Source organism: Mobula birostris, chromosome 22 (assembly GCF_030028105.1).
Source record: "Mobula birostris isolate sMobBir1 chromosome 22, sMobBir1.hap1, whole genome shotgun sequence".
NCBI classification, from domain to species: Eukaryota; Metazoa; Chordata; class Chondrichthyes; order Myliobatiformes; family Myliobatidae; genus Mobula; species Mobula birostris.
This window is the reverse complement of record NC_092391.1, coordinates 49,059,968-49,087,595: the sequence shown is the minus strand read 5'-3', so window position 1 is coordinate 49,087,595 and position 27,628 is coordinate 49,059,968. Positions and strand designations below refer to the sequence as shown.

General features: G+C 43.7%; 1 protein-coding gene across 2 annotated transcripts in view; it reads left to right on the top strand.

Annotated features, from left to right (window-relative positions):
* cacna1ba (calcium channel, voltage-dependent, N type, alpha 1B subunit, a) overlaps positions 1-27,628 on the top strand; it is a 927,013-nt gene that overhangs the window by 416,808 nt on the left and 482,577 nt on the right. The window lies entirely within an intron of this gene.

Genomic DNA, 27,628 nt, shown 5'->3' with positions numbered 1-27,628 from the left:
AGTGCAGTTGCCCAACTTCTTTCAAAGCAATGAAGCAGGCTGCAAATTACTGATTGTGGAGGTCTGAGACTCCTTCTGAGTGATACTCAGCCTGATGTTGAGAAGCTTATGTCACTGCACCAAGCCCATCCATCTCATTGAAAAGTGAAAAAGCAATGAAGTAGTGAATAGTTGGACTATTAATGTACACTCTGACTTTGTTGATGAAAATTGTTTTTCCTGCAATTAAGTAAAGAAATAATTTTATTTGTAGCTTTAAATAGATTTGAATAATTTTTGCAATTATTTGTCACTGCTTTGAATTAATAATTCCTAATTTCTTTTACTGTGCATCGTAAATCAAAATGCTTCATAGTTTTTATGTTGTGGCCAGAAAGGGAGAGGGAGGAGCTGGGGATGTGGTCTGGGAGCTGAGCATAATATGACAGTTTGCTGATGAAAACAAGATGACACAACCGTGGCTAACAGGAGAAGTCAAAGAAGGGGCATATATTAGAGCAAAACTTAGTGAAAAGTTAGAGTATTGGAAAGCTGTCAAATACCAACAGAAGGCAATTAAAAAGTCATTAAGAAGGTAAAGATGGAATACGAAAGTAAGCTAGTCAATAATATTAATGAGGATACCAAACATTTCTTCAGATACATAAAGTGCAAACGAGAGTTGAGAGTGAATATCAGATCGCTGAAAACAGTACTGGAGAAGTAGTAATGGGGACAAGGAAATGGCAGATGAACTGAAGAAGTATTTTGCATCAGTCTTCACTGTGAAAGACAGTAGCAATATGGTGAAAGTTCCAGGTGTCAGGGGTCAAGTGTGTGAAGTTCCCATTAGTAGGGAGAAGGTTCTTAGGAAACTGAAAGGTCTGAAGGCAGATACGTCACCTGTACCAGATGGTACACACCCCAGGGTTCTGAAAGAGGTGGCTGAAGAGATTGTGAAGGCATTTGTAATGATCTTTCAAGAATTACTAGATTATAGAATGCTTCCTGAAGACTGGAAAACTGCAAATATCACTCTACTCTTCAAGAAAGGAGAGAGGCAGAGGAAAGGACATTATAGGCCAGTTCGTCTGATCTCAGTGTTTGGGGGGATATTGGAGTCGATTGTTAAGGACATGGTTTTGGGATACTTGGAGGCACGTGATAAAATAGGCTGTCGTCAACATGGTTTTCTCAAGGGAAATTTTTGCCAGACAATTCATTGGAATTCTTTGAAGAAATAACAAGCAGGATAGACAAAGGAGAATTGGTTGATGTTGTGTACTTGGATTTTCAGAAGGCCTTTGATAAGGTGCCACACATGTGGCTGCTTAACAAGCTACAAACATGGTATTACAGGGACAATTCTGGCATGGTTAAAGCAGTGGCTGATTGGCAGGAGGTAAAGAGTGGGAATAAAAGGAACCTTTTCTAGTTGGTTGCTGATGACTAGTGATGTTCCACAGGGACCTGTGTTGGGACTGATTCTTTTTATGTTATATGCTAATGATTTGGATGATGGAATTGATGGGTTTGTTGCAAAGTTTGCAGATGGTATGACGATAGGTGGAGGGGCAGGTAGATTTGAGGAAGAAGTGAGACTACAGAAGGACTTAGACAGATTAGGAGAATGGGCAAATAAATGGCAGATGGAATACAGTGTCAGGATGTGTATGGTCATGCACTTTGGTAAAAGAAATGAAAGAGTTTACTATTTTATAAATGGAGAGAAAACACAAAAAAACTGAGGTGTAAAGGGACTTGGGAGTGCTTGTGCAGGAATCCCTAAAGATTAATTTACAGGTTGAGTCTGTGGTGAGGAAAGCAAATGTAATGTTAGCCTTCATTTCAAGAGGGCAAGAATACAAAAGCAATGTTGAGACTTCATAAAGCACTTGTAAGGCAAGGCCTCACTTGGAGTATTGTGAGCAGTTTTGGGCCTCTTAACTTAGAAAAGATGAGCTGAAACTGGAAAGGGTTCAAAGGGGTTTCACAAAAATGATTCCAGGTTTGAACGGCTTGTCATATGAAGACCGTTTGATGGCTCAGGGGCTGTATTCACTGGAATTCAGGGGAATGAGGGGTGACCTCATTGAAACCTATCAAATTGTGAAAGGCCTTGATAGAGCGGATGTCAAGAGGTTATTTCCTATGATGGGAGAGTCTATGATCAGAGGACACAGCCTCAGATTAGAGGGGTGTCCTTTTAGAATGGAGATGAGGAAGAATTTCTTCAACCAGAGAGTGGTGAATCTGTGGAATTCATTGCCACAGGCAGCTATGGAGGCCAAATCTGAATGTATATTTAAGGAACCAGTTGATAGATTCTTGATTGGTCAAGGCATGAAGGTATATTGGGAGGAGGCAGGAGATCAGGGCTGAGAGGAAAAATGGATCAGCCATGGTGAAATGGTGGAGCAGACTCGATAGGCCGAATGGCCTAATTTGGCTCCTATGTCTCATGGTCTTAAGAGTATGATAGGAAGGACATTAGCACTGGAATGTAACTGATTTTGATTTTGATTAAAAAAATAGCTAATGTGTTCAAATCAAAGATTTCCTACATGCACGGAACATTCTTAACAAATTGTTATTTTGTTATACATATAGTGATAAATGGATTAATACAATAGACATTGCAGAGAACAAAATTTGAAGTTAATTTGTAAAACTTCATGTATCATTCTTAAAGACTAGGTTTGATTTTACTTACGTTTTCTGCCCCAGCTTTGCACACTTTGCTTGTCAATTTCCCCCTCACCATCCTACAACGCCACATTCTCATTTCCACTTTACTTACTGAATATACTGTCCTTGGAGACCTCCCCCTCCTACATAGTTTAAAGCCCTGTCTCCCACCCTGCTTATGCCACTTGCTAGGACGTGGGTCCCGGCTTGCTTCAGGTGCAGCCTATCTCAATGGAATACCACTTTCCATAAGACCATAAGACATAGGAGTAGAAGTAGGCCGCTTGGCCCATTGTATTTGCTCCATGGAATCATCATAGTAGATTTATTATCCCTCTTAACTCCATTCTCCCGCCTTCTCCCTGTAACCTTTGATGCCATGTTTAATCAAGAACCTGTCAACATCCATTTTAAATATATTCACTGACTTGGTATCCACAGCCATCTGTGAGAATTAATTCCAGAGATTCACCATCTTCTGGTGGAAGAAATTCCTTCTCATCTCTGTTAAAAGTGGACATGTATCTATGATGAGACAGTGCGCTCCGGTCATAGACTCACTACATCAATTCTGTCTAGTTCTTTCAGTATTTGGTAGGTTTCAACGAGATCCTTCCTCATTCTTATAACCTCCAGCGAGTACAGGCCCAGGTCCCTCAAACCCTCCTCATTCCTGGAGTCACTCTCATGAACGCGCCACACCCCCCACCCCCACGGCTCCTCTCCAGTGCCAGCACATCTTTTCTTAGATAAGGGGCCTAAAACTGCTCACAATACAATGCCTTATAAAGCCTCAAAATCACAATCTTGTTCTGATATTTGGAGCCTCTTGAAATGAATGCTAACATTGCATTTGCCTTGCTCACCACGAACTTTACCTGCGGACTAGCCTTCAGAGAATCCTACACAATCTATTTATTTATTCATTTCCTTCGCGATACAGTGCAGAGTAGACCATTCTGCCCCTCAAGCCATGCTGCCCCGACAAACCCGATTAACCCAAACCTAATCACGGGATCACGGGACAATTTACAATGACCAATTAACCTACCCAGTATGTCTTTGGACTGTGGGAAGAAACTAGAGGACCCTAAGAAAATCCACGCATCCCATGGGGAGGACATACTTCTTACAGAATTGAGCCAGAGTTGAACTCTGAACTCTGGGATGTCCCAAGCTAAAATAGCGTGTCGCTAACTGTTACACTAACATGGCACCCAGGGGTCTCGAAATCACTATGGACTCCCTAATCATTTTGTGCCTCTGATTATTGAATTTTCACCCTATTTAGAATACAGTCAATGCCTTATTTCCTTCTACCAAAGTCCGTGACCAAATACATCCCTACACTACAGTCCATCTGACACTTTTTTGCCCTTTCTCCCATATAGTTCAGGTTTTTCTGCAGACCCCCTGGTTTCTCAATACTACCTGCCCCTCCACCTATCTTCATATCATAAGAAAACTTGGCCACAAAGCCATCAATCCCATCATCCAAATCATTGACATACTGTATAACTTGAAAAGAAGTTGTCCCAATACCGAAACATGCTGAACATCACTTGTCACAGGCAGCTAAGCAGAATAGGCCCCTTTTATTCCAACTCTTTGCCCCCTGCTAGTCAGCCAGTCATAAGACCATAACATTTGGTGATTTGGCTTATTGAGTCTGCTCTGCCATTTCATCATGGCACATCCATTTCTCTCCTAGCCCCAGTCTCCAGCCTTCTCTCTATATCCCTTCATACCCTGCCTAATCAAGAATCTATTATCCTTTGTCTTAAATATACCCGATGACCTGGCCTCCGCAGCTGCATGTGGCAACAAATTCCACAAATTCACCACTCATCAGCAAAAGAAATTCCTTCTCACCTTTGTTCTAAATGGACATCCCAATATTCCGAAATGTCTTAGACTCTTCCAGCATACAAATCATGCTCCCCCACCCCCCACATCCATTGTATTGAGGCCTTTCAGTATTTGATAGGTTTCAATGAGATCTCCCCTCATTCTTCCCAATTCCGGCTATGCAGGCCCAGAGTCAACTAACACTCCCCATATGATAAGCCTTTCAATCCTGGAATCATTTTTGTGAAGCTTCTTTGAACCCTCTCCAATGTCAGCACATCCTTTATAAATAAAGGGCCTAAAACTTCACACAATGCTCCAAGTGAGGCCTCACCAGTGCTTTATAAAGTTTCAATGTTGCATCCTTGCTTCTATATTCTAGTCCTCTTGAAATGAATGCTAACATTGCACTTGCCTTCCTCACCAGTGACTCAGCCTGGAAACTAACACTTAGGGAATCCTGCGTGAGGACTCTCAAGTCCCTTTGCACTTAAGTGTTTTGAATTTTCTCTCCATTTAAAAAAATAGCCTACACTTTTATTTCTTCATCCAAAATGCATGACCATACACTTCCCAACGCTGTATTCCATATGCCACACTTTTGCCCATTCTCCTAATCTGCCTAAGTCCTTCTGTAGCCTCTCTGCTTCCTCAAAACTACATGCCCCTCCACCTAACTTCATATCGTCTGCAGACTGGGCCACAAAACCATCTATTCTGTCGTCCAAATCATTGACATCTAAAATGTGTAAAGAGGCGGTCCCAACACAGACCCTGTGGAACACCATTAGTCACTGGCAGCCAACCAGAAAAGGCTCCCTTTATTCTCACTCTTTGCCTCCTGCCAGCCAGCCAATGCTCTCCATAGTGGTATCTTTCCTGTAATACCAGGGGCTCGTAACCTGTTAAGCCACCCTCATGTGTGGCACCTTATCAAACGCTACCTAAAAATCCAAGTACACATCATCACTCAATTCTCCTTTGTCTATCCTACTTGTTATTTCTATAAAGAATTCTAATAGACTTGTCAGGCAAGATTTTCCCTTCAGGAAACCATGCTGACTTTGGCCTATTTTATCATGTGCCTCCAAGTATCCTAAAACCATATCCTTAACAATCGACTCCAACATCTTCCCAAGCACTGAGGTCAGACTAACTGGCCTATGATTTCCTTTCTTCTGCCTTGAAAAGTGGAGTGAAATCTTCATTTTCCCAGTCCTCTGATACATTGTCAGAATCTATTGATTCTTGAAAGATCATTACTGCCTCCACAATCTCTTCAGCCACCTCTTTCAGTACCCTGGGGTGTACACCATCTGGTCCAGGTGACTTATCTACCTTCAGAACTTCCAGTTTCTCAAACACCTTCTCACTAGTCATGGCAACTTCATTCACTTCTGCCCCTTGACACTCCTGAACTTTCGGCATACTGCTAGTATTTTTGACAGTCTGTATATAACTTCCATCACGGTCTTTTTACCCTTGCCATTTCTTATCTCTTCTCAAAATGAATTTACACCTTCTGATCCTATGTCTCCTCTTTCTAATGATTTGATATCATTTTTTTTACCACCAGAGTCAACCCATTGCATCTGCCTTCCTGCCTGTCCTTACAATACAATATGTACCCTTGGACGCTAAGCTCCCAGCTATAATCTTCATTCAGCTACGATTCATTAATGTCTACAATGTCATACATGTCAACTTGTAACTGTGCTACAAGTTCCTGGGGTTCAGGTGTGTAACCTATCTCTTTTGTACTGGTTGTACCTTCCCTAGAGGAGATCCCAATGATCCAGAAATGTGAATCCCTGCCCTCTGCACCAGTTTCTCAGCCACAGATCATCCTGTTCTTACCCTCACTGGCACGTGGCACAGGCAGCAACCCAGAGATTACTACTCTGGAGGTCCTCCTTTTCAGTTTTCTACCTAGCTCCCTAAAATTGGCCTATAATTTCCTTTCTTTTGCCTCCTTCCCTCCTTGAAAAATGGAGTGACATTCGCAATTGTCTAGTCCTCCAGAAACATTCTAGAATCTAGTGATTCTTGAAAGATAATTAGCGATGCCTACACATTCTCTTCAGCCACCTCCTTCAGAACCCTGGGGTGTATTCCATCTAGTTCAGGCAAATTACCTACTTTCAGGCCTTTCAGCTTCCCAAGCAACTTCTCCTTAGTAATAGCAAGTGCACTCACTCAACCCCCCGACACTCTCAAATTTCTGGCATACTGCTGGTGTCTTCTGCAGTGAAGACTGATGAATAATACTTATTAAATTCGTCCACAATTTCTGTGTTCCCATTACTACCTCTCCAGTGTCATTTTGATGTCTGGTTGAATTGAGCTTGATTGTGACAGACGGTATAGCTAGACCAATGAAATCTGTTCAACGGTTTATATCATGGATTTGCAAGCAAGCTATTGTATCCTGGAACTGACATGGTTTACTTATGCAAAACACCACAGCACTTATAATAAATTAATCTGCTAATTGTTCATTCCATCAGGGATGCCAGAAGAGTCTCCCAAGACAGAATTTCCTCTTGTTCTCAATACATGACACGTTTCCTTTAATTACTAATATTTATTTAAGATCACTCAATCCTGCTGAAATTGTCTTTTTTGCTGACAGCACTGGAAGTGCTGGAAGATCTGCATGTCCTGCTGTTAAAATGACTTACTGCACAATGTTCAAACGAGTCTTGGCAAATGTCAAGATCTTAACCTTGATAAACATAGAAAACCTACAGCACAATACAAGCTCTTCAGCCTACAATGCTGTGCCGAACTTGTACTTACTTTAGAAATTACCTAGGGTTACCCATGGCGCTCCATGTATCTATCCAGGAGTCTTTTAAAAGACCCTATCGTATCTGCCTCCACCACCGTCACTGGCAGCCCATTCCACGCACTCACCACTCTCTGCCTAAAAAACTTACCCCTGACATCTCCTCTGTGCCTACTTCCAAGCACCTTATAGCTGTGCCCTCTCATGATAGCTATTTCAGCCCTGGGAAAAAGCCTTTGACTATCCATATGATCAATGCCTCTCATCATCTGATACATCTCTTTCAGGTCACCTCTCATCCTCCGTCGCTCCAAGGAGAAAAGGCCAAGTTCACTCAACCTATTCTCATAAGGCATGCTCCACAATCCAGGCAACATCCTTGTAAATCTCCTCTGCACCCTTTCTATAGTTTCCACATCCTTTCTTTAGTGAGGTGACCAGAACTGAGCGCAGTACTCGGAGTGAGGTTTGACCAGGGTCCTATATAGCTGTAACATTACCTCTCGGCTCTTAAACTCAATCCCACTGTTGATGAAGGCAACTCCTCTTTCTGAAACAACTTTCAGGTCACAATATTGGAATTGTTTGAACTAGAAAATAAGTCATTCAGTAGCCGAGGGTAAGTGAAACCATTCCTTTGAGGAATTATTTTACCAGTCCATTGTTCATCTGCACTTCCCAGAATAAAACAATACCGCCACTTTAGAGTATTGCAGATTATCATGTATGAAGAAACTGTTCCATTGAAACCATCACAAGCTTTCAGGCATCGTCCCATACTGTAGGAACCAGTGGACATGACACATTCCTGACATGGGGGCAGTCAAATTCAAAACTAAACTGAGGAAACAATAAACTCAGGAGATTCTGCAGATGCTGGAAATGCAGAGGAGCACACACAAAATGATGGAGAAACTCAGTTCAGGCAGCGTCTATGGAAATTAATAAACAGTTAACTTTTTGGGCCAAGGCCCTTCTTCAGGACTGGAAAGGAAGGGGGAAGATGTCAGAATAAGAAGGAGGGGGAAGAAGAAGGAGGATAAGCTAGAAGGTGATAGGTAAAGCCAGGTTAGTAGGGCGAGGGGAGGGACAAAGTAAGAAGCTGGGAGGTGATAGGTGGAAAAGGTAAAGGGCTGGAGAAGAAGCAATCTGATAAGAACAAGTCAACTGTGAAAGAAAGGGAAAGAAGAGAGGCATCAGGGGCAGGCAATAGGCAGGTGAAGAGGAGGTAAGGGGAGGCCAGAGTTGGGAAATGAATAATAAGTAAGCGGAAGGGGGAAAAATACCAGAAGTTGAAGAAATTGATGTTCATGCCGTCATGTTGGAGGCTACCTAGACAGAATATGAAGTGTTGCTCCTGCAACCTGAGAGTGGCCTCATCATAGCAGAAGAGGAGGCCGCGGGCTGACACGTCGGAATGTGGATCCTGCTTTTTGCAGACAGAGTGAAGATGCTGAACAAAGCGGTTCCCTGATCTACATTGGGTCTCAGTAGACGACCCCAACAGATTCACCGGTGAAGTGTTGCCTCACCTGGAAGGACTGTTTGGGGCAATGAGTGGGGGTAAGGAATGAGGTGAATGGGTAGGTGTAGCACTTCTGCCACTTGCAGGGATAAATGCCGGGAGGGAGATTATTGGGGAGGGATGAATGGACAAGGGAATCACGGAAGTAGCGAAAAGTAGGGAGTGGGGAAGGGGGAGGTAAAGATACGTTTGGTGGTAGGGTTCCATTGATGATGGTGGAATTTGTGGTGCATGATGTGTTGGACGTGGATGCTCATGGGTGGTAGGTGGGGACAAGAGGAGCTCTATTCCTGTCAAGGGGTCGGGAAGATGGGGTGAGTACAGATGTCCAGGAAATGGAGGAGATATGATAAGGGCAGCATCAATGATGGAGGAAGGGATATCCTGTCCTTTGAAGAAGAGGACATCTCTGATGTCCTGCAGAGGAAGGTCTCATCCTGGGACAGGATGCAAAGGAGATAGAGAAACTGAGAAAAGTGAATGCCAGTTCTACAGCGAACTAGGTGGTAAGAGTCAAGATAGCTGTGGGCGTCGGTAGGTTTATAAAAGAAGATGGCAGACATTTTGTCTCTGTAGATGAAGACAGTGAGAACAAGGAGAGGGAGGTTTCAGAAATGGACCAAGTGACTTTAAGGACTGAGTGGAAATTGGAGGTAAAGTTGGTGAAAGTGACAAGCTCAGAATGGGTGCATGAGGCAGCATCGGTTCAGTTGCCAGTGTAGTGCAGATAATGTTCAATAATGTTCCTTTCATGTTGGCACAGTGTGATTGTTCAGTGTTATCTTTGAAATATAGAGCATTAGGGTTAGGGCATCAAAGGGTATGGGGTGAAAGCAGGGGAGTGGGGATGACTGGAAGAATTGGATCAGCCTATGATTGAATGGCAGAACAGACTCAATAGGCAGAAAAGGCCTACTTCTGCTTCTATATCTTATGGTCTTATTAGGGCATGGATACAGGCTTTTTGGCCCAACAAGTCAATGCCGATCACAGTACCAACACAGCCGGTTCCAATTTCCTGTGTTCTGCCCAAATCTCTCTAAGGCCTGTCCCACCAGTTACCTGTCTAAATGAAACCATTGTACCTGCCACAGCCACTTCCTCTGGCAGCTCGTTCCATATGCTCAGTACCATCTGTGTGAAGAGTTGCTCTTCACATCCCTTTTAAATCTTCCAGTCCTCAGCCTAAACCTATGACACCCCCCCCCCCCCACCAAGATTTGGACTCCCCTATCCTGGAGAAAAGACTGTAGCTGTTGACCTGATCTATGTCTCTCATAATTGTAGATGTCTATCATCACATTGTCAGCTCCCTACAGAATTAAAAATTGTCCATCTCCTTTCCTCTCCCCTCAAGCAGGGTGGAATGGGAAGGTGACTGACTGAATCTTGTGTCAGAATATAAATACCAGCAGGCCCTTTTGGCCAATACCAGCCTGTATTGATGTTGGCTCTTTATTTGTTTCCATAGATGCTGCGTGATCTACTAAGTTCCTCCAGCACTTTGTGTGTGTGGAAACAATGTTTCAGTTACCAGGTTTATAAACCTCATTGGAAAAAAAGCAATTAATGTTGATTGATTGAGGTGATGATTAGATCTTGGAGAATATCCTCTGGAATGCAGGGCGTGGATAACTAGGGATGTGTATTTATACCTCAGCAATTTTATCTACTCCTGTGCCAAGAGGTTATCAAAGAGGTAGCTCCATGCTCAATAACATTCAAATTTGATCCACCAACACTACTGACGTCAAGTCCCAGTGGCTCTCTCCAAGATGTTTAGGGAACATATCCAGTAACTTAAACCAAGAAATGAAGATACTTTAATTGTCAAATGATATATATTGTACAAAATACATTTCTTATTATGGTTTTGCCTATAGATTCAGGCAGCTTTTGAAAGCTTCAGCAGTTTGACATTTGGAAGGGTTCTGCACTGAAATAATGGGGCTCAGTTGACTGTGGCCCACAGATATTACCTATTTAACATAAAGGAAAGGTGGAACTATGGTCAGTTATGAATAGGTGACTTTGAATATTCATGCAGCTTTGCCTACGTGATGCCTTTTATCTCTGTATTTGAACTAATTGACTGAGGTTGATAACTGTGTTGATCAGCAATCCCATTTATGTTGGGATTGTGGAGAACAAAGTCGTGCCTTTCCCTTCCAGTAGCTCTGAAAGATCATAGAACAGTAGAACACAGGGCCAGGCCTTTTGGCCCATGATGTTGTGCCAAATTAATTAAAATAGTAATTAAATACCTAACTAAATTAATCCCTACTACCTACACAATGTCCGTATCTTGATGTTGCCATTGTTTAAGTTGTGCCTACAGAATGTTTCTTGGGAATGTTAACATACTGTTTAAATTACTGAATTATTAATTCACAGACTCACACTCTGAAGCCACCAGTTCAAATATTACCACAACCATTTGGTAGCTTGAATTCAATAAATTTGATTTTTTAATAGAGGTTTGGGCCGGTACAGCTGCTGGTGAAACTGCTGGGTGTTAAGGACATGTGTTCAGGTCACTAACCTTCCTCAGGAAGATAACCCTGCTGTCAAGACTCATGCAGCACAGAAACAGGCTCTTCAGACCAATGGATCTACTCTGATCAAGATTCTCATCTAATCTGGTCGCATTTGCCAACATTTGGTCCATATTTCCCTAAACCTTTCCTTTCCATGTCAAAATCCCTTTTAAATATTATAGACAATAGACAATAGACAATAGGTGCAGGAGTAGGCCATTCAGCCCTTCAAACCAGCACCGCCATTCACTCTGATCATCGCTGATCATCCACAGTCAGTATCCAGTTCCTGCCTTATCCCCATAACCTTTGATTCCGCTATCTTTAAGAGCTATATCCATCTCTTTCTTGAAAGCATCCAGAGACTTGGCCTCCACAGCCCTCTGGGGCAGAGCATTCCATGCATCCACCACTCTCTGGGTGAAAAAGTTTTTCCTCAACTCCATTCTAAATGGCCTACCCCTTATTCTTAAACTGTGGCCTCTGGTTCTGGACTCACCCATCAGCAGGAACATACTTCCTGCCTCCAGCATTTCCAATTCCTTAATAATCTTACATGTTTCAATAAGATCCCCTCTCAGCCTTCTAAATTCCAGAGTATACAAGCCCAGTCGCTCAAATCTTTCGACATATGACAGTCCCGCCATCCCGGGAATTAACCTTGTGAACCTACGCTGCACTCCCTCAATAGCAAGAATGTCCTTTCTCAAATTTGGAGACCAAAACTGCACACAGTACTCCAGGTGTGGTCTCACCAGGGCCCTGTACAGCTGCAGAAGGACCTCTTTGCTCTTATACTCAATTCCCCTTGTTATGAAGACCAGCATGCCATTAGCTTTCTTCACTGCCTGCTGTACTTGCATGCTTGCTTTCAGTGACTGATGTACAAGAACACCTAGATCTCGTTGTACTTCCCCTTTTCCTAACTTGACTCCATTTAGATAATAATCTGCCTTCCTGTTCTTACCACCAAAGTGGGTAACCTCACATTTATCCATATTAAACTGCATCTGCCATGCATCTGCCCACTCACCCAGCCTGTCCAAGTCACCCTGCATTCTCATAACATCCTCCTCACATTTCACACTGCCACCCAGCTTTGTGTCATCGGCAAATTTGCTAATGTTACTTTTAATTCCCTCATCTAAATCATTAATATATATTGTAAACAGCTGCGGCCCCAGCACTGAACCCTGCGGTACCCCACTGGTCACTGCCTGCCATTCCGAAAGGGACCCGTTAATCACTACTCTTTGTTTTCTGTCAGCCAGCCAATTTTCAATCCATGTCAGTACTCTGCCCCCAATACCATGTGTCCTGGTTTTGCCCACTAATCTCCTATGTGGGACTTTATCAAAGGCTTTCTGAAAGTCCAGGTACACGACATCTACTGGTTCTCCCTTGTCCATTTTCATAGTTACATCCTCAAAAAATTCCAGAAGATTAGTCAAGCACGATTTCTCCTTCGTAAATCCATGCTTACTCTGACCGATCCTGTTACTGCTATCCATATGTGTCGTAATTTCATCTTTTATAATTGACTCCCACCACCGACATCAGGCTAACCGGTCTATAATTCCCTGTTTTCTCTGTTCCTCACTTCTTGAAGAGAGGGACAACATTAGCCACCCTCCAATCCACAGGAACTGATCCTGAATCTATAGAACATTGGAAAATGATTACCAATGCATCCACGATTTCTAAAGCCATCTCCTTAAGTACCCTGGGATGCAGATCATCAGGTCCTGGGGACTTATCAGCCTTCAGACCCAACAGTCTATCCAACACCATTTCCTGCCTAATATAAATTTCCTTCAGTTCATCCATTACCCTAGGTCCTTTGGCCACTATTACATCTGGGAGATTGTTTGTGTCTTCCCTAGTGAAGACAGATCCAAAGTAGCTGTTCAACTCATCTACCATTTCCTTGTTCCCTATAATAAATTCACCCGTTTCTGTCTTCAAGGGCCCAAGTTTGGTCTTAACTATTTTTTTCCTTTTCACTTACCTAAAGAAGCTTTTACTATCCTCCTTTATATTCTTGGCTAGTTTACCTTCGGACCTCATTTTTTCTCCGCGTATTGCCTTTTTAGTTACCTTCTGTTGCCCTTTAAAAGTTTCCCAATCCTCCAGCTTCCCACTTGTCTTTGCTATGTTATACTTCTTCTCTTTTATTTTTATACTGTCCATTACTTCCCTTGTCAGCCACGGCCTCCCCTTACTCCCCTTAGGATCTTTCTTCCTCTTTGGAACAAACTGATCCTGCACCTTCCGCATTATTCCCAGAAACACTTGCCATTGCTGTTCCACTGTCAGCCCTGCTAGGGTATTGTTCCATTGAACTTTGGCCAGCTCCTCCCTCATAGCACCATAGTTCCCTTTGTTCAACTGTAATACTGACACTTCCGAGTTTCCCTTCTCCCTCTCAAATTGTAGATTAAAACTTATCATATTATAGTCACTACCTCCTAATGGCTCCTTTACCTCGAGGTCCCTGATCAAATCCGGTTCATTGCACAACACTAAATCTAGAATTGTGTTCTCTCTGGTAGGCTCCAGTACAAGCTGTTCTAAGAATCCATCTCGGAGGGACTCCACAAACTCCCTTTCTTGGGATCGAGTACCAACCTGATTCCTCCAGTCTACCTGCATGTTGAAATCCCCCATAACAACTGTAGCATTACCTTTGCAACATGCCAATTTTAACTCTTGATTCAACTTACATCCTACATCCAGACTACTGTTTGGGGGCCTGTAGATAACTCCCATTAGGGTCTTTCAACCCTTAGAATTTCTCAGTTCTATCCATACTGACTCTACGTCTCCTGATTCTATGACCCCCCTCGCAAGGGACTGAATATCATTCCTCACCAACAGAGCCACCCCACCCCCTCTGCCCATCAGTCTGTCCTTTCGATAGGACGTATACCCTTGAATATTCATTTCCCAGGCCCTGTCCACTTCAAGCCATGTCTCTGTTATTCCCACAACATCAGACTTACCAATTTCCAACTGTGCCTCAAGCTCATCCACTTTATTTCTTGTACTCTGTGCGTTCATATATAATACTTTTAATTCATTACTCCCCTCACCTCCCATATCAGTTCCTATTTCACTTGGCCATACTGTACGATCCCTTCTTGAGCTTTCTGCTCTGCTGATGCTGCTGTCTTTCTTAACTTTTCTTATTCTCACTTTCCCTTTATCTCCATCCTTATGTTTCCAGTTTGTCCCCTCCCCCCCCACTACTTAGTTTAAACACCCCGGTGTTGCAGAGGCAAACCTGGCTGCCAGAATGCTGGTGCCCCGCTTATTAAGGTGCAACCCATCCCTTTTGTACAATTCATCCTTACCCCGAAATGTACCCCAGTGGTCCAAGAATGTAAATCCTTGATTCCTACGCCAGTTCCTCAGCCACACATTCAGATCCATTATCTCCCTGTTCTTGCCCACTCCAGCATGGGGAACTGGAAGCAAACCGGAGATAACCACCTTGGAAGTCCTGCTTTTCAGCCTTCTTCCTAGCTCTCTGAAGTCGTGCTGTAGAATGTCTCTCCTCTTCTTCCCCACGTCATTTGTGCCGACATGCACCACCACTTCCGGATGTTCACCTTCACTCTTGAGGATTCCCTGCAATCGGTCCGTGACATCCTGGATCCCGGCACCAGGGAGGCAACACGCCATCCTTAAATCTCGCCTGTTGCCACAGAAACCCCTTTCTGTACCTCTCACTATGGAGTTCCCTACTACCACGGCTCTGCCTGACATCTGTCTCCTCGACTTTGCCTCAGCGCCAATTGTTGACTCGCAGACCTGACCGCCTCTCAGGCTGGCATCATCTTCTGTCCCGACAGCTTCCAAGAGGGTGAACCTGTTCACGAGAGGCACATCCCCCGGGGTCTCCTGTACTTCAAGCATCCTTTCCTTCCTCATTGTTGCCCCCCCTTCTCTCTTCCGGTATCCTCGGTGTAACGACCTCACTGTAGGTCCTGTCCTGAAAACTCTCATTTTCCCGGATGAACCTAAGGTCTTCCAGTTGCCTCTCCAGTGCTGCAACACAGTCCTTCAGAAGCTGAAACTGGATACATTTTCCACGGGTGTAGGAGCCAGAGGCACTATCAGTGTCCCTGACCTCCCACATCATGCACGCAGCACACTGAATCAGCCTAGCGTCATCTCTTCATCACTTCTCACCCTTTCCAACTGTGGCGTAGTCTCCTCTCTCAGCCTCTGCTCGCCGAAGCCTTTTGAGCCAAAGCCTTCCTACCCTGTCTCCCTCTACTCCGTCGCCCGCTCCGTCAAACTGCTCTCTTTTAAATACTCCCGCTGACTCAAGGACTGACTTGCACGTGCCTGCGCAGTCCTGTCCCGATCAACCTCCGAGAAAAATAGCCGACTTCACAAACTGCTCTCTTTTAAATACTCCCGCTGACTCCTATTTCTTGTTAGTATGTTGTTAGTATACTTGCCTCAACTACTTCCTCTGGCAGCTCATTTCATTAAGTGATCACCCTCTGTGAAGAAAAAGTTGCCCCTCAAGTTCCTATTACATCTGCCCCCTCTCGTGATAAACCTATGTCCTTTACTTCTAGATTCCCCAAACCTGGGAAAAAGACTGTATGTGTTAATCCTATCTCCATCTCTCATGATTAGATGTAGTACACTGCTATAAGTTCACCCTCATTCTTTTACATAGACCCTGCCTGAACAGTGTCTCTCTTTATAACCCTGTTTCTTGAGTTCCAGCAACATCCTCGTAAATTCCTCTGCACTCTTTCCAGCGTAATGGCACCCTTCCTTTAGAAGGGTGACCAAAACTGAACACAGTATTCCAAATATAGCAAACACGAGGAAATCTGCAGATGCTGGAATTTCAAGCAACGCACATAAAAGTTGCTGGTGAACGCAGCAGGCCAGGCAGCATCTCCAGGAAGAGGTAGGTTCACCAACGTCTTGTACAATTGCAACATGACATCCTAACTCTAGTACTTAGTGCCCTGAATGATGAAGACCCAGGCCTGCCTGCCAAAAATTCTTCTTCACCATCATTTCCAATATGACACCACTTTCAAGAAACCATGTGCTTGTACTCTGCAGTTCCTCTGTTCTACAACACTCACAGAGCCCTATGACAGTCAGCACCTCTGCTGTAAACCAAAGTCCCTGTCTAATACTATCAAAGTTTGCCTTGCCCCTATTCAGAACTTTAACTTGTGAACTGGATCTTTCCCTTCCTTTAGTCAATTTAAAACTAATCAATAATGGTCATTGGTCCCAAAGTGCTCCCCCAATGACACTTCAGTCACCTATTTCCAAAGAGTAAGTCCAAATTCGCCCTGTCCTTAATTGGCCCTAATGAAATTTTCCCAAACACATTTAAAATATTCCATCCCATCTAAGTCATTAACCGTATGGCAGACCCAGTCTAAACTAGGGAAGTTAAAATCCCCTACAATAACAGCCCTAGTTTTCTCGTAACCTCCTGCAATCCCCATTCATATTTGTTGTGCTAATTCCTGTTGACTATTTGGGAGCATATAGTACAATCCCAACAAGGGGATTGTTCCCTTTTTACTTCTTAACTGCACCCATAAAGCCTCACTGGATGATCCCTCATTAATTTCATCTCAGACCACCACTGTGACCTTCTTCAACAGAAATGCAACTCCTGTACTCTCTTTCCTCCACGTATAGTCAGGAACATTTAGCTGCCATTCCTGTCCCTCCCTTAGCCCTGTTTCTATAATGGCTATAATATCACAGACCCGTGTACCTGTTTAAGTTCTGAGTTCATCTGCCTTCTTGCATTGAAATAAATGCAATTTAATCCAGTGGACTTTCCTCGCACCTTGTCATGCTGCTACTTGTCTTATCTACTGACCTTAAAAGCATTGAAGCAACACACGCAAAATGCTGGAGGAACTCAGCAGGCCAGGCAGCATCTACGGAAAAGAGCACAGTTGACGTTTCGGGCCAAGACCCTTCAGCAGGACACCTCTATTAAAAAGGGTCTCGGCCCGAAACGTCAACTGTACTCTTTTCCATAGATGCTGCCTAGCCTGTTGAATTCCTCCAGCATTTTGTGTGTGTTGCTTGGATTGCCAGTATCTGAGATTTTCTCTTGTTTGTGATTAAAAGCATTGAATTCTGTTTCAACTTCCAGCTTCTCATCTCCTTCGCTGCTGTTCTGGTTCTCAATCCTCTTCTTATCTGGTCAATCCCTCCATAGTACCACTAGCAAATCTGCCCACCAGGATTTTGATTTCCCTCTAGTTCAGCTGCAACCTACCTCACTTGTACAGGTAATCTCTGCCCCAGAGGAGATCCCAAAGGTTCAAAAATCTGAATCCCTGCCCCCTGCACCAGCTATTTGGCCACACATTCATTTGCCATCTTTTCCTAATCTTACACTCACTTGAATGTGGCATTGGGAGTAATTCAGAGATCATTACCCTTGTCTGGAGACTCCAGGCATACACTGATATGAAAAGGGCAACACTTGTAACTCGAGGGTTGAAAGCCGGAGGGCCGGTGAACCAATATCCTGTGACCAAAGGAAAACAGCCCATGAGTTGGAGACTTAGGGATGTTCTGATTGTCTGAGTGTGGAATTGATTTTTGTGATGTTGGCATAGGAAGAGCAAATACCAAACATCAGTTGAAAAAGAATCACGTACATGACACATTAGGATCATTCAAAAGTTAAATTGAACAAAACGTAATTTGATCAAATCTCAGAGATTAATTTTCATTCAATTTCTCTTTTTCTCCCTTGATTTTTAGTCAGGCTGCTGTATATTTCCTTCATTCTGTCTGCACTTCTTTCAGTGGTGAGGCTGCATTTGGATATTGTGTTCCGTTTTGGTCACCCTGTTAGAGGAAAGATGCCACTGAGCTGGAAAGAATACAGAGGGGATTCACCAGGATGTTACCAGGAATCAAGGGACCAAGTTATGGCAAGAGTTTGAGCAATTGGATTGTTTCACTGGAGCTTAGGAGAATGAGGGGTGATCTTACAGAGGACCTTGGGGAGCATAGATAGAGTGAATGCCAGGATTAGAAAATCTAGAATCAGAGGGCAGAGGTACAAGGTGAGATGAGAAAGATTTATTGGAAACCCGATGGGTAGCTTTTTTCACCCACATGGTCAGTATATGGAATGAGCTGCCAGAGGAAGTGGTCAAGGTAGGTATGTTAACAATATTAGAAAGATATTTGAATGGGTACGTGGACAGGGAAGGGATATAATGTTGGGATGATCTTCGATGAAACTTCGGTCAGCATGGACCAGTTGGGTTGAAGAGACTGTATGACTGTATCCTCTACTTCTTTGTAATTACTGTGTAAGATATGATGAAACTGTTATGCAACTTGGATTACAGTTGGATTGTATATCTCAGGTCATGTTAGACATTATTAACTTTGTTATTATTTTGTATCATTTTTCAGTGAAAAATAGGTCTAATTTCAGTATCCACAGCTTGGGTACTAAGTTCTGGGTAGCTGGGGAAAGGACGTGGGCTGACTGTTAGCAGCCTACAGTGGTTCAAGATCTTCAATAGACACAGTGGTTTCCAGAATCCATTAAACTTCATACTTACACACTTCACTGTGGATTCTTCAGGCTTAGCATGCAGAACTGTCATTCGCAGCTGAGTAGTCACAAACTCAGATCAGAACAAATGAATTCAGGAATTCAGATCTGAAGTAAATAAAGGGGCCTCATTTCAATATTAAGTGATGTCCTTGAAGATCTAGACAGGCTCTCACCAGTTTAGTAGCAGGTGAATTTTCCATACAAGTCAAACACTGGTCTCTGCCCTTTGAAATATTGCTCATTAATGCATTTGTTTTGGGCCCATAAATTTGAACATCTCAACTTTGCTGTGAGATGATTGGACTCAGTTATCAAGAAGGCACTAAAAATACAGCAGTGAAATAGACCTGTCTCCTGTTGGTCAAATACGAAGATTTAAAATGCAAAGGTTGCCTTGCAGAAGGATTGAGCATAATTTATGACTGGATGGAAATACAGTGCGAGATACCGTCAGATAAATCAGATAAGATTGAATTAGACTGCTAGGATAAGTGATCATGAATCTTTGCTTGTCCCATGAAACTTGCATTTTAATTTAATTACAGCACAGATTATGTCACTGGGTCACTAGTTAAGTGTTCACCAAACCTCCATTTGCCTTTGACAGGGCTGTTATAAATGTTCTGATGAGCCTCTGTTAAGTTTTAACTGGGTAAGAATGAGGCAGGTGGCTACATATTGAAATTTCCCTGGCCCTCCTCTCACTGGGCAAGGTGAGGATTAATCTCAAGGCCAGTGAATATTGGGAATCCACTTGTTGAACATTCACGTGTTTTGTCATTGCGCACGGGTCCTGCTGGGTTTCTGTGGCCTCTTGTTTTCAGCGGTGCTGAAGCACAAGGAAATATGCTGATTGGATAAATTTCCACTGTGAGCTGAATGTGGTGGTGTTATAAACATGATAAGACATTGTACCCAGAGGAAATCTTCCTCCAGATGAGACTAAGGGATCCTTAATAGGGTAGTTAGGTGGGAGAGTCATTAGGACCAGTTAATGTCAATGTGATACCATTAAGACAGACAAGGGGGTTTTATCTTTCGGAGGATGTGCAGTTGCCTCTGCATGCACTGAACCCAGGTCCAAGATTCAATTGGGCAGAATATTAAACCTTGTGAGATTTAAGTAGGATTGTTTGTAGAAAAAGGATAAAGTGTAATTCTGCAGCAGGGATTAAGAGATGCAGTATTAAGGAAACATTTGGCCATTTGCTAATGGATATTTACTACACTTTGTGTTTATCTTTTAGTGGTACATCTGTTCCCTATTACATGCTAATTGTTTTCCCAAATTAAGTATTTTGGACAAAGTAGTTATCCAGGATCCGGTGTGTCTCTGCAGCCAAGCCTCCCACAATTCCAATCAAAGCTGAGATTAAGTTCCTGAAAATGCCTGATTTTGGGTTACTTTATGCCTTTATATTTAGTCATACAGCATTGTAATGGGTCCTTCTGGCCCAATGAATCTGTGCCACTGAATTACCCCCATGTGACCAAATGATCCACTGACCCGCATTTCTTTGGAATGTGGGAAGAAACCAGAGCCCCTCCAGGGGAAACCCACATAGTCATGGAGAGAAGATGCAAACTCTTTACGGACAGTGGTGGAAGTGAACCTGGGTCACTGGCACTGTCATAGCTTTACACCTAACTGCTACACTACAGTGCCACCTAAATATATACTAACATTCAGAATCACTGACTAGACTGAACTGTCATAGAGTCATAGAGCAGGACAGCACAGAAACAGCCACTTCAGTCTTCAGTACGGCATGAACCGTCCTTTCCATGCCAAGCTCTTATTCTGCCTAGTCCCATCAATCCACACCTGGACTATAACCTTCCAAACCTCTCGTGCCCATGTATAGTACTTGTTTAGTTTTCTCTTTAATGTTGAAATTTAACCCACATCTACTACTTCCGTTGGCAGCTTGTTCAAACTTGCACCATCCTCTGAGTGAAGAAACTGTCATAAGGTGGTGGCTAGGAAACGGACCCAAGTGCGAGACACAGACGCTGAAGTACTAGAGACAGGACTAGGATACAGGGTGAGGGCTAGGACATGGACGCGAAAACCAGGAACCTGGAACAGGACTGGACAAGAGAGCTAGGAGCCTGGGCTTGGACTCCGAGCCAGAGACTGGACAAGTACTCAGAACTTGGGTCTTGCCTCTGGCTCGGACCCCAGAACTAGGCAGGGACATGACTTGGCTGGCAGGCAGAACAAGGCTGGAGTTTTCAGACTTGAGGCGAGGCTGAAGACCAGAGACTTGAGGTGAGGCTGGAAACCAGAGGCTTGAGGCTTGGGGTCTTGAAGCTTGGCTTGGGGTCTTGAAGCTCCTCCTGGGCAGGGCGCGGTACTCCACCCGATAGGGGCAAGGGATAGGAAGGGACAGAACCAACTGCAGCATAACGGCAATACAACCTGGCTTTCCCGACGGAGGCAAGGGACAGGAAGGGACAGAACCAACCGTAGGTAACGGCAAGACGGCCTGGCTTACCTGACGGAGGCAAGGGACAGGAAGGGAGCTAGGTACAGGGTGGCTCCAAGACAAGACTTCAGGCGAGACGAGGCGAGATGAGGCAAGAGTTACCAGCAAGACAAGGCAAGGCTTCAGGCAATGCAAGGCGAGACAAGAACTTCAGGCAAGGCGAGAGTTACCGGCAAGACAAAGGCAAGGCTTCAGGCGAGGAAACAGAAGGCAGGGAAAGGGATACAAGGAGTAAGAACAAGAACAATCCAGCCGCCACGCCCTGGTCTCTGGAGGTATTTATGCAGCCAGCCCCAACGAGAATCAGCTGCCTCAATTAGTGCTCAACAGGAACAGAAACAGGGTAGACAGGAAAGCCTGGAGCAAGGGTCGATGGACCGGATCGTGAACCGGAATGCGGACTCCACAGATCGGACCATGACAGAAGCTCCCCCTCCGGTTCCCCTTAAATATTTCATCTTTCATCGTTAGCCTATGACCTGTAGTTCTAGTTTCACCCAAATGAAGTGGAAAAAGTCTGCTTGCATTAACTCTATATACCCCTCATAATTTTGTATACATCTATCAAATCTCCCTTCATTCTCCTATGCTCAAGGGAATAAAGTTTACTTCTCCTTTAACTCACTTCCTCAAGTCCTGGCAACATCCCCGCAAATTTTCTCTGTACTCTTTTAATCTTATTGATATCTTTTCAATAGGTAGGGGACCAGAATTGTATACGATAATCCAAATGTTGGTCTCATCAATGTCTCATAACCTTCAACATACAACTGTCGGTCAATAAAAGTGGCTTGAGAAACATTTGTTAGTGCTGAACGAATTTTTGTGACTTTGCACGATCAAAACTATTCAGGTCAAACTCAGTAGAAACTGTGTCCAAGATCAAGTTTAGGAGCACTGTGTTTATGTTATTGGAATAAAAGTTGAGATTAATAGTCAAGATAGAAGTTCAAATCAATTAATTCAAATGAAAATAGAATTTATAAAAATCTGTGACCTTGCAACTACCAGTTGGCCATTAATACCCATTTGGGGAAGGAATTCTTGATCAACTGATTACCTGGGCTGAGGAATAGCAAACGGAGTTTAATTTGCATAAATGCAAGCTGTTGCATTTTGGAAAGGTATGACTTTCACAGTAAACAGTAGGGTTCTGGGAAGTGCTGTAGAACAGAGAGGCTTTGGGGTATAAGTACATGGCTCCCTGTAAGTGGAGTCACAAGTAGACAGAGTTGGTGAAGAAAGTTTGTATCATACAGGCCTTAATTAGTCATGGCATTGAGTATAGAAATTGAATGGTCATTGTGTAGTTGACAAGGATGTTCATGAGACTATACTTAGAGCATTGTGTTCAGTTTTGGTCACCCTGCTGTAGGAAGGATGTGATTTTCATTGGAAAGTGTGCAGAAAAAAAATCACAGGCATTTGAACAATGGCCAATCAGAGTTGAGGAGCAAGAAGATCTTTATCTAGTCCCACCACTAGGTCATCCTTCATGACAGATGAAGCACCAGAGTATTGGAGGATAACTGATGCAGTTCCGCAATTCCAGAAAGGCTCTAAAACTAAACCAAGAATTGATTGGCTGATGAGTTTGCCATCAGTAGTGGGAAAGTTATTGGGAGGTATTCTAAGGGATCAGAAATAAAAGTATTTGGATAGACCGGGATTGATTAGGGATAGTCAGCACAGCTTTGTGTGTGGTAGGTCATGTCTAACCAATCTTATAGAGATTTTCGAGGAAGTTACCAGGAAAGTTGATGAAGGCAAGGCAGTGAGTGTTGTCTACATGGACTTTCACAAGGCATTTAAGAAGGTCCCACTTGGGAGGCTGGTCAAGATTATTTAGTTGCTCGGCATTCAAGATGAGGTAGTAAATTGGATTTGACATTGGATTTGTTGGAGAAGCCAGAGAGTGGTAGTAGATGGTTGCCTCTCTGACCTGATGCCTGTGACTAGTGTAATGCCACAGAGATCTGTGCTGTGTGCGTTGTTGTTTGTCATCTATATCAATGATCTGGATGATAACGTTTTTAACTGGATCATCATATTTACAGATGATACTGAACTGTAGACAGCGAGGCAGACTATCAAAGTTTGCAGTGAGATCTGGACCAGCCGGAAAAATGTGCTGCAAAATAGCAGATGGAATTTAATGCAGACAAGTGTGAGGTGTTGCACTTTGGAAGGAGCAAATTTGTACAAATGTACAGTACCGTGGATGTTGCCAGGAATTGAGGAGCAGAGTTATCCAGAGTACTGTACATCTGTAATAGTTTGATGGTGTCTTTTGTGACATACCAAATCTCCACAAACTCCAAATGAAATGTAGTGGCTGGCTTGCCTTCTTTGTAATGCATCGATATGTTGGTCCCAGGATAAGATATTCAGAGATGTTGGCACCTAGGAGCTTAAAGCCGCTCGTCCTCTCCACTGCTAACCTCTCAATGAGGACAGCTAGGTGTTCTCCCCAGTTTGTGTTCCTGAAGTCCACAGTCAATTCTTTCATTCCACTGATGCGGAGTGCAAGGCTGTTGTTGCAGCAACACTCAACCAGCTCATTTATCTGCCTTCTGTACGCCCCCTTGTCACCGTTCGAGATTCTGCCAACAACTGTTATGTCATCGTCAAATTTACAGATGGTGTTTGAGTTCTGCCTGGCCACAGAGTATTGAGTATAGAGAGAGTAGAGCAGTCGGCTAAGTACGTACCCTTGAGGGGTGCCTGTGTTGATTGCCAGCGAGGAAATGATGTTTTTTACGATCCATACTGACTGTAGTTTCCCAACGAGGAAGTCAAGGATCTGGTTGCAGAGGCTGGTACAGAGGCCCAGATTTTGAAGTGTGTTGCTTAGTACTGAGGGGATGATGGTGCTGAATGCTGAGCTGTAATTGATAAACACTACCCTGACATAGGTTTTGCTGTTGTCCAGGTGGTCCAAGGCCAACTGGAAAGCCAGTGCGATTGCAACTGCAGGAGGCCTGTAGTGGCATTAGGCAAATTGCAGTGGGCTCAGGTTCTTGGAGAAACAGGAGTTGACTCTGGCCATGAGCAACTTCTCAAAGCACTTCATCACAGTAGAGGTGACTGCAACTGGGTAATAGTCACTGAGGTATCTCACCCTGCCCTTCTTGGGCACCAGTATGATTGACGCCCTTCTGAAGCAGGTGGGAACTTCTGACTGCAACAGTGAGAGATTGAAGATGTCCATGAACACTCCAGCTAATTGGTCAGCATTGGTCTTCAGTACCCTGCCGGGTACATCATTGGAGCCTGAATCCTTGTGAAAGTCAATCCAGTTGAAAGATGATCCTTGGTCTCTGAGACAGATACTCTATGTCATGATTTTTTTTTTGTGGCAGCAATACAGTGCAAGACGTAAAAGTTATTATAAGTTACAACAAATAGATAAAATAAATGGTGCAAAAGAGAAATAACAAAGTCGTGTTCATGGACCATTTGGAAATCTGATGTTGGAAGGGTAGAAGTTGTTGTTAAAATATTGATTCTGGGTCTTCAGGCTCCTGTACCTCCTCCTTGATGGTAGTAATGAGAAGAGGGAATGCCCTGGATAGGGAGGGTCCTTAATGATAGATGCAGCTTTCCTGAGTCACCATTCGGAAGGTGTCTGCTCTCCTTCTCAAGGGGTGGTAGAAACAGTGTCCGTGTCACACTGAAGTCCTACTGCCCAATCGGGTGACCAACAGAGGCTTGTTAGATTAGTGAAAGTTACTTTTGTAAAACTATTCAGATGGTCTGCAGCCTTCCTCAGCGTTTCCAGTGGATTTCCTGTCCACTGAATTATGGCGGTAGGACTTTGCTGCACTGACCAATGGTGGGGGGGGTCAGCACCTGAAAGTGTTCTCTACAGCGGTTGCAGTCATAAGGCTGCAGGAGGATGATTCACAGGGGAGGGGAGGGGATTGCCTGGGGAGTCGCTGTCCTCTTTCAACAGTTGCCAATGCAAATTGACTCTGACCTGCTTCACACGAGGCACTGTCTGACAGGTGTGTGGTAATTACAGCACGCTCAATTCAGCATACTCAGATCTCGAGTTAGTTATACTATAGATAGTAGTGAAAGCACCAATGCTAAAGTCAAAACACTGTTGTGTCTCCGTAACAGCCAGCCCCTAGGTTGACTGTGCATTGAAACACAGGCTGCCCATGATTGGTACACATTCTACTGATAAGGCAGAAGTGACCATCATATGTGTTGTCGATGCCGATGTAGAAGAATATCAGCTTCTGGTCACTCCTTTTTTTGTTGCTATTTTGTGCAATTTTGATCAGGGTGGACTGGCTGTACAGTCAGAAGATAGTTCAGAGTTCAAAGTTCCAAGTACACCTATTATCGAAATATGTATGCGTTATACAACCTTGAGATTTGTCTCCGTTCAGGCAGCCACAAGACAAACAAAAACCCAAAAGAGCCCATGAGAACTCTCAAGAAGGAAGTCAGGAGGGCTAAAAGATGGCACGAGGTTGCTCTAGCAGACAAGGTGAAGGAGTCCGAGGAGTCCTAAGGGATTCTACAGGCATGTTAAGAGCAAAAGGACTGCAAGGGACAAAATTAGTCCTCTGGAAGATCAGAATGGTTATCCATGCGTGGAGCCAAAAGAGATGGGGGAGATCGGAAATATTTTTTTTTTTGCAACACAGACAAAATGCTGGAGGAACTCAGCAGGCCAGGCAGCATCTATTGACTGTATTTTTTTCCATAGATGTTGCCTGGCCTGCTGAGTTCCTCCAGTATTTGTATGTGTTGCTCGGATTTCCAGCATCTGCAAATTTTCTCTTGTTTGTGTTGTCTTTGTATCTGTATTTACTCAGGGGATGGACACAGAGTCTATAGAAGTGAGGCAAAGCAGCATCAACTTCATGGACCTCATACAGATTACAGAGGAGGAGAGGTTTGTTGTCCTGATCCAAATTGGGGTGGACAAATCTCCAGGCCTGACAAGGTGTTCTCTTGGACTCTGTGGGAGTCAAGTGCAATAATAGCAAGGGCTCCAGCAAAGATATTTAAATCATCCTTAGCACAAGGGAGGTAACAGAGAATTAGAAGATAGCCAATGTTGTTCTGGTGTTCAAGAAGGACTTAAAAATAAACCAGGAAATTATAGGCTGGTGAGCCTGACATCAGTAGTCAGAAAGTTATTGGAAGGTATTCTGAGGGACTGGATATATGGACCGATTAAGGATAGTCAACATGGCTTGGAGTTACTGGATAATGCAGATGTGCAAGATGTTGCACTTCAGTAGGACCAGCCAGGGCAGGTCTTACACAGTGGATGGTCGGGCACTGAGGAGTGTGGTAGAGCAAAGGGATCTGGGAATACAGGTCCATAATTTATTGAAAGTGGTGTCACAGGCAGATACGGTTGTAAAGAAAGTTATTGGCACATTGACTTTCATAGTTGAGATGGGATGTTATGTTGAAGTTGTATAAGACATTGGTGAGGCTTAATCTGGAGTATTGTGTGCAATTTTGGTCACCTGCCTACAGGAAGGATGTAAATAAGGTTGAAGGAGTACAGAGAAAGTTCACAAGAATGTTGTTGGGTCTGGAGGACCTGAGTTCTAAAGAAAGATTGAATAGGTTAGGACTTTATTCATTGGAATGTAGAAGATTTGGAGGAGATTTGATAGAGAAACATAGAAACATAGAAAACCTACAGCACAATATAGGCCCTTTGGCCCAAAAAGCTGTGCTGAACATGTCCTTACTTAGAACTACCTAGGGTTACCCATAGCCCTTTATTTTTCTAAGTTCCATGTGGCTTTCCAGGAGCCTCTTAAAAGACCCTATCGTATCCACCTCCACCACCCCCACCGGTAGTCCATTCCACGCATTACACCACTGTCTGTGTAAAAAACTTATCCCTGACATCCCCTCTGTACCTACTTCCAAGCACCTTAAAACTATGCCCTCTCGTGGCAGCCATACAAAATTATGAGGAATATAGATAGGGTGAGTGCAAGCAGGCTTTTTTCCACTGAGGTTGTGTGGGACTACAACAGGAAGTCATGGTTCAGGATGAAAAGTGAAAAGTTTAAGGGGAAAATGACCCTCTTTATTTAGAGGGTCATGAGAGTGTGAAATGAGCTGCCAACACAAGTGATGCATGCAAGCTCGATTTCAATGTTTATTAAGAGGAGTTTGGCTTGGTACATG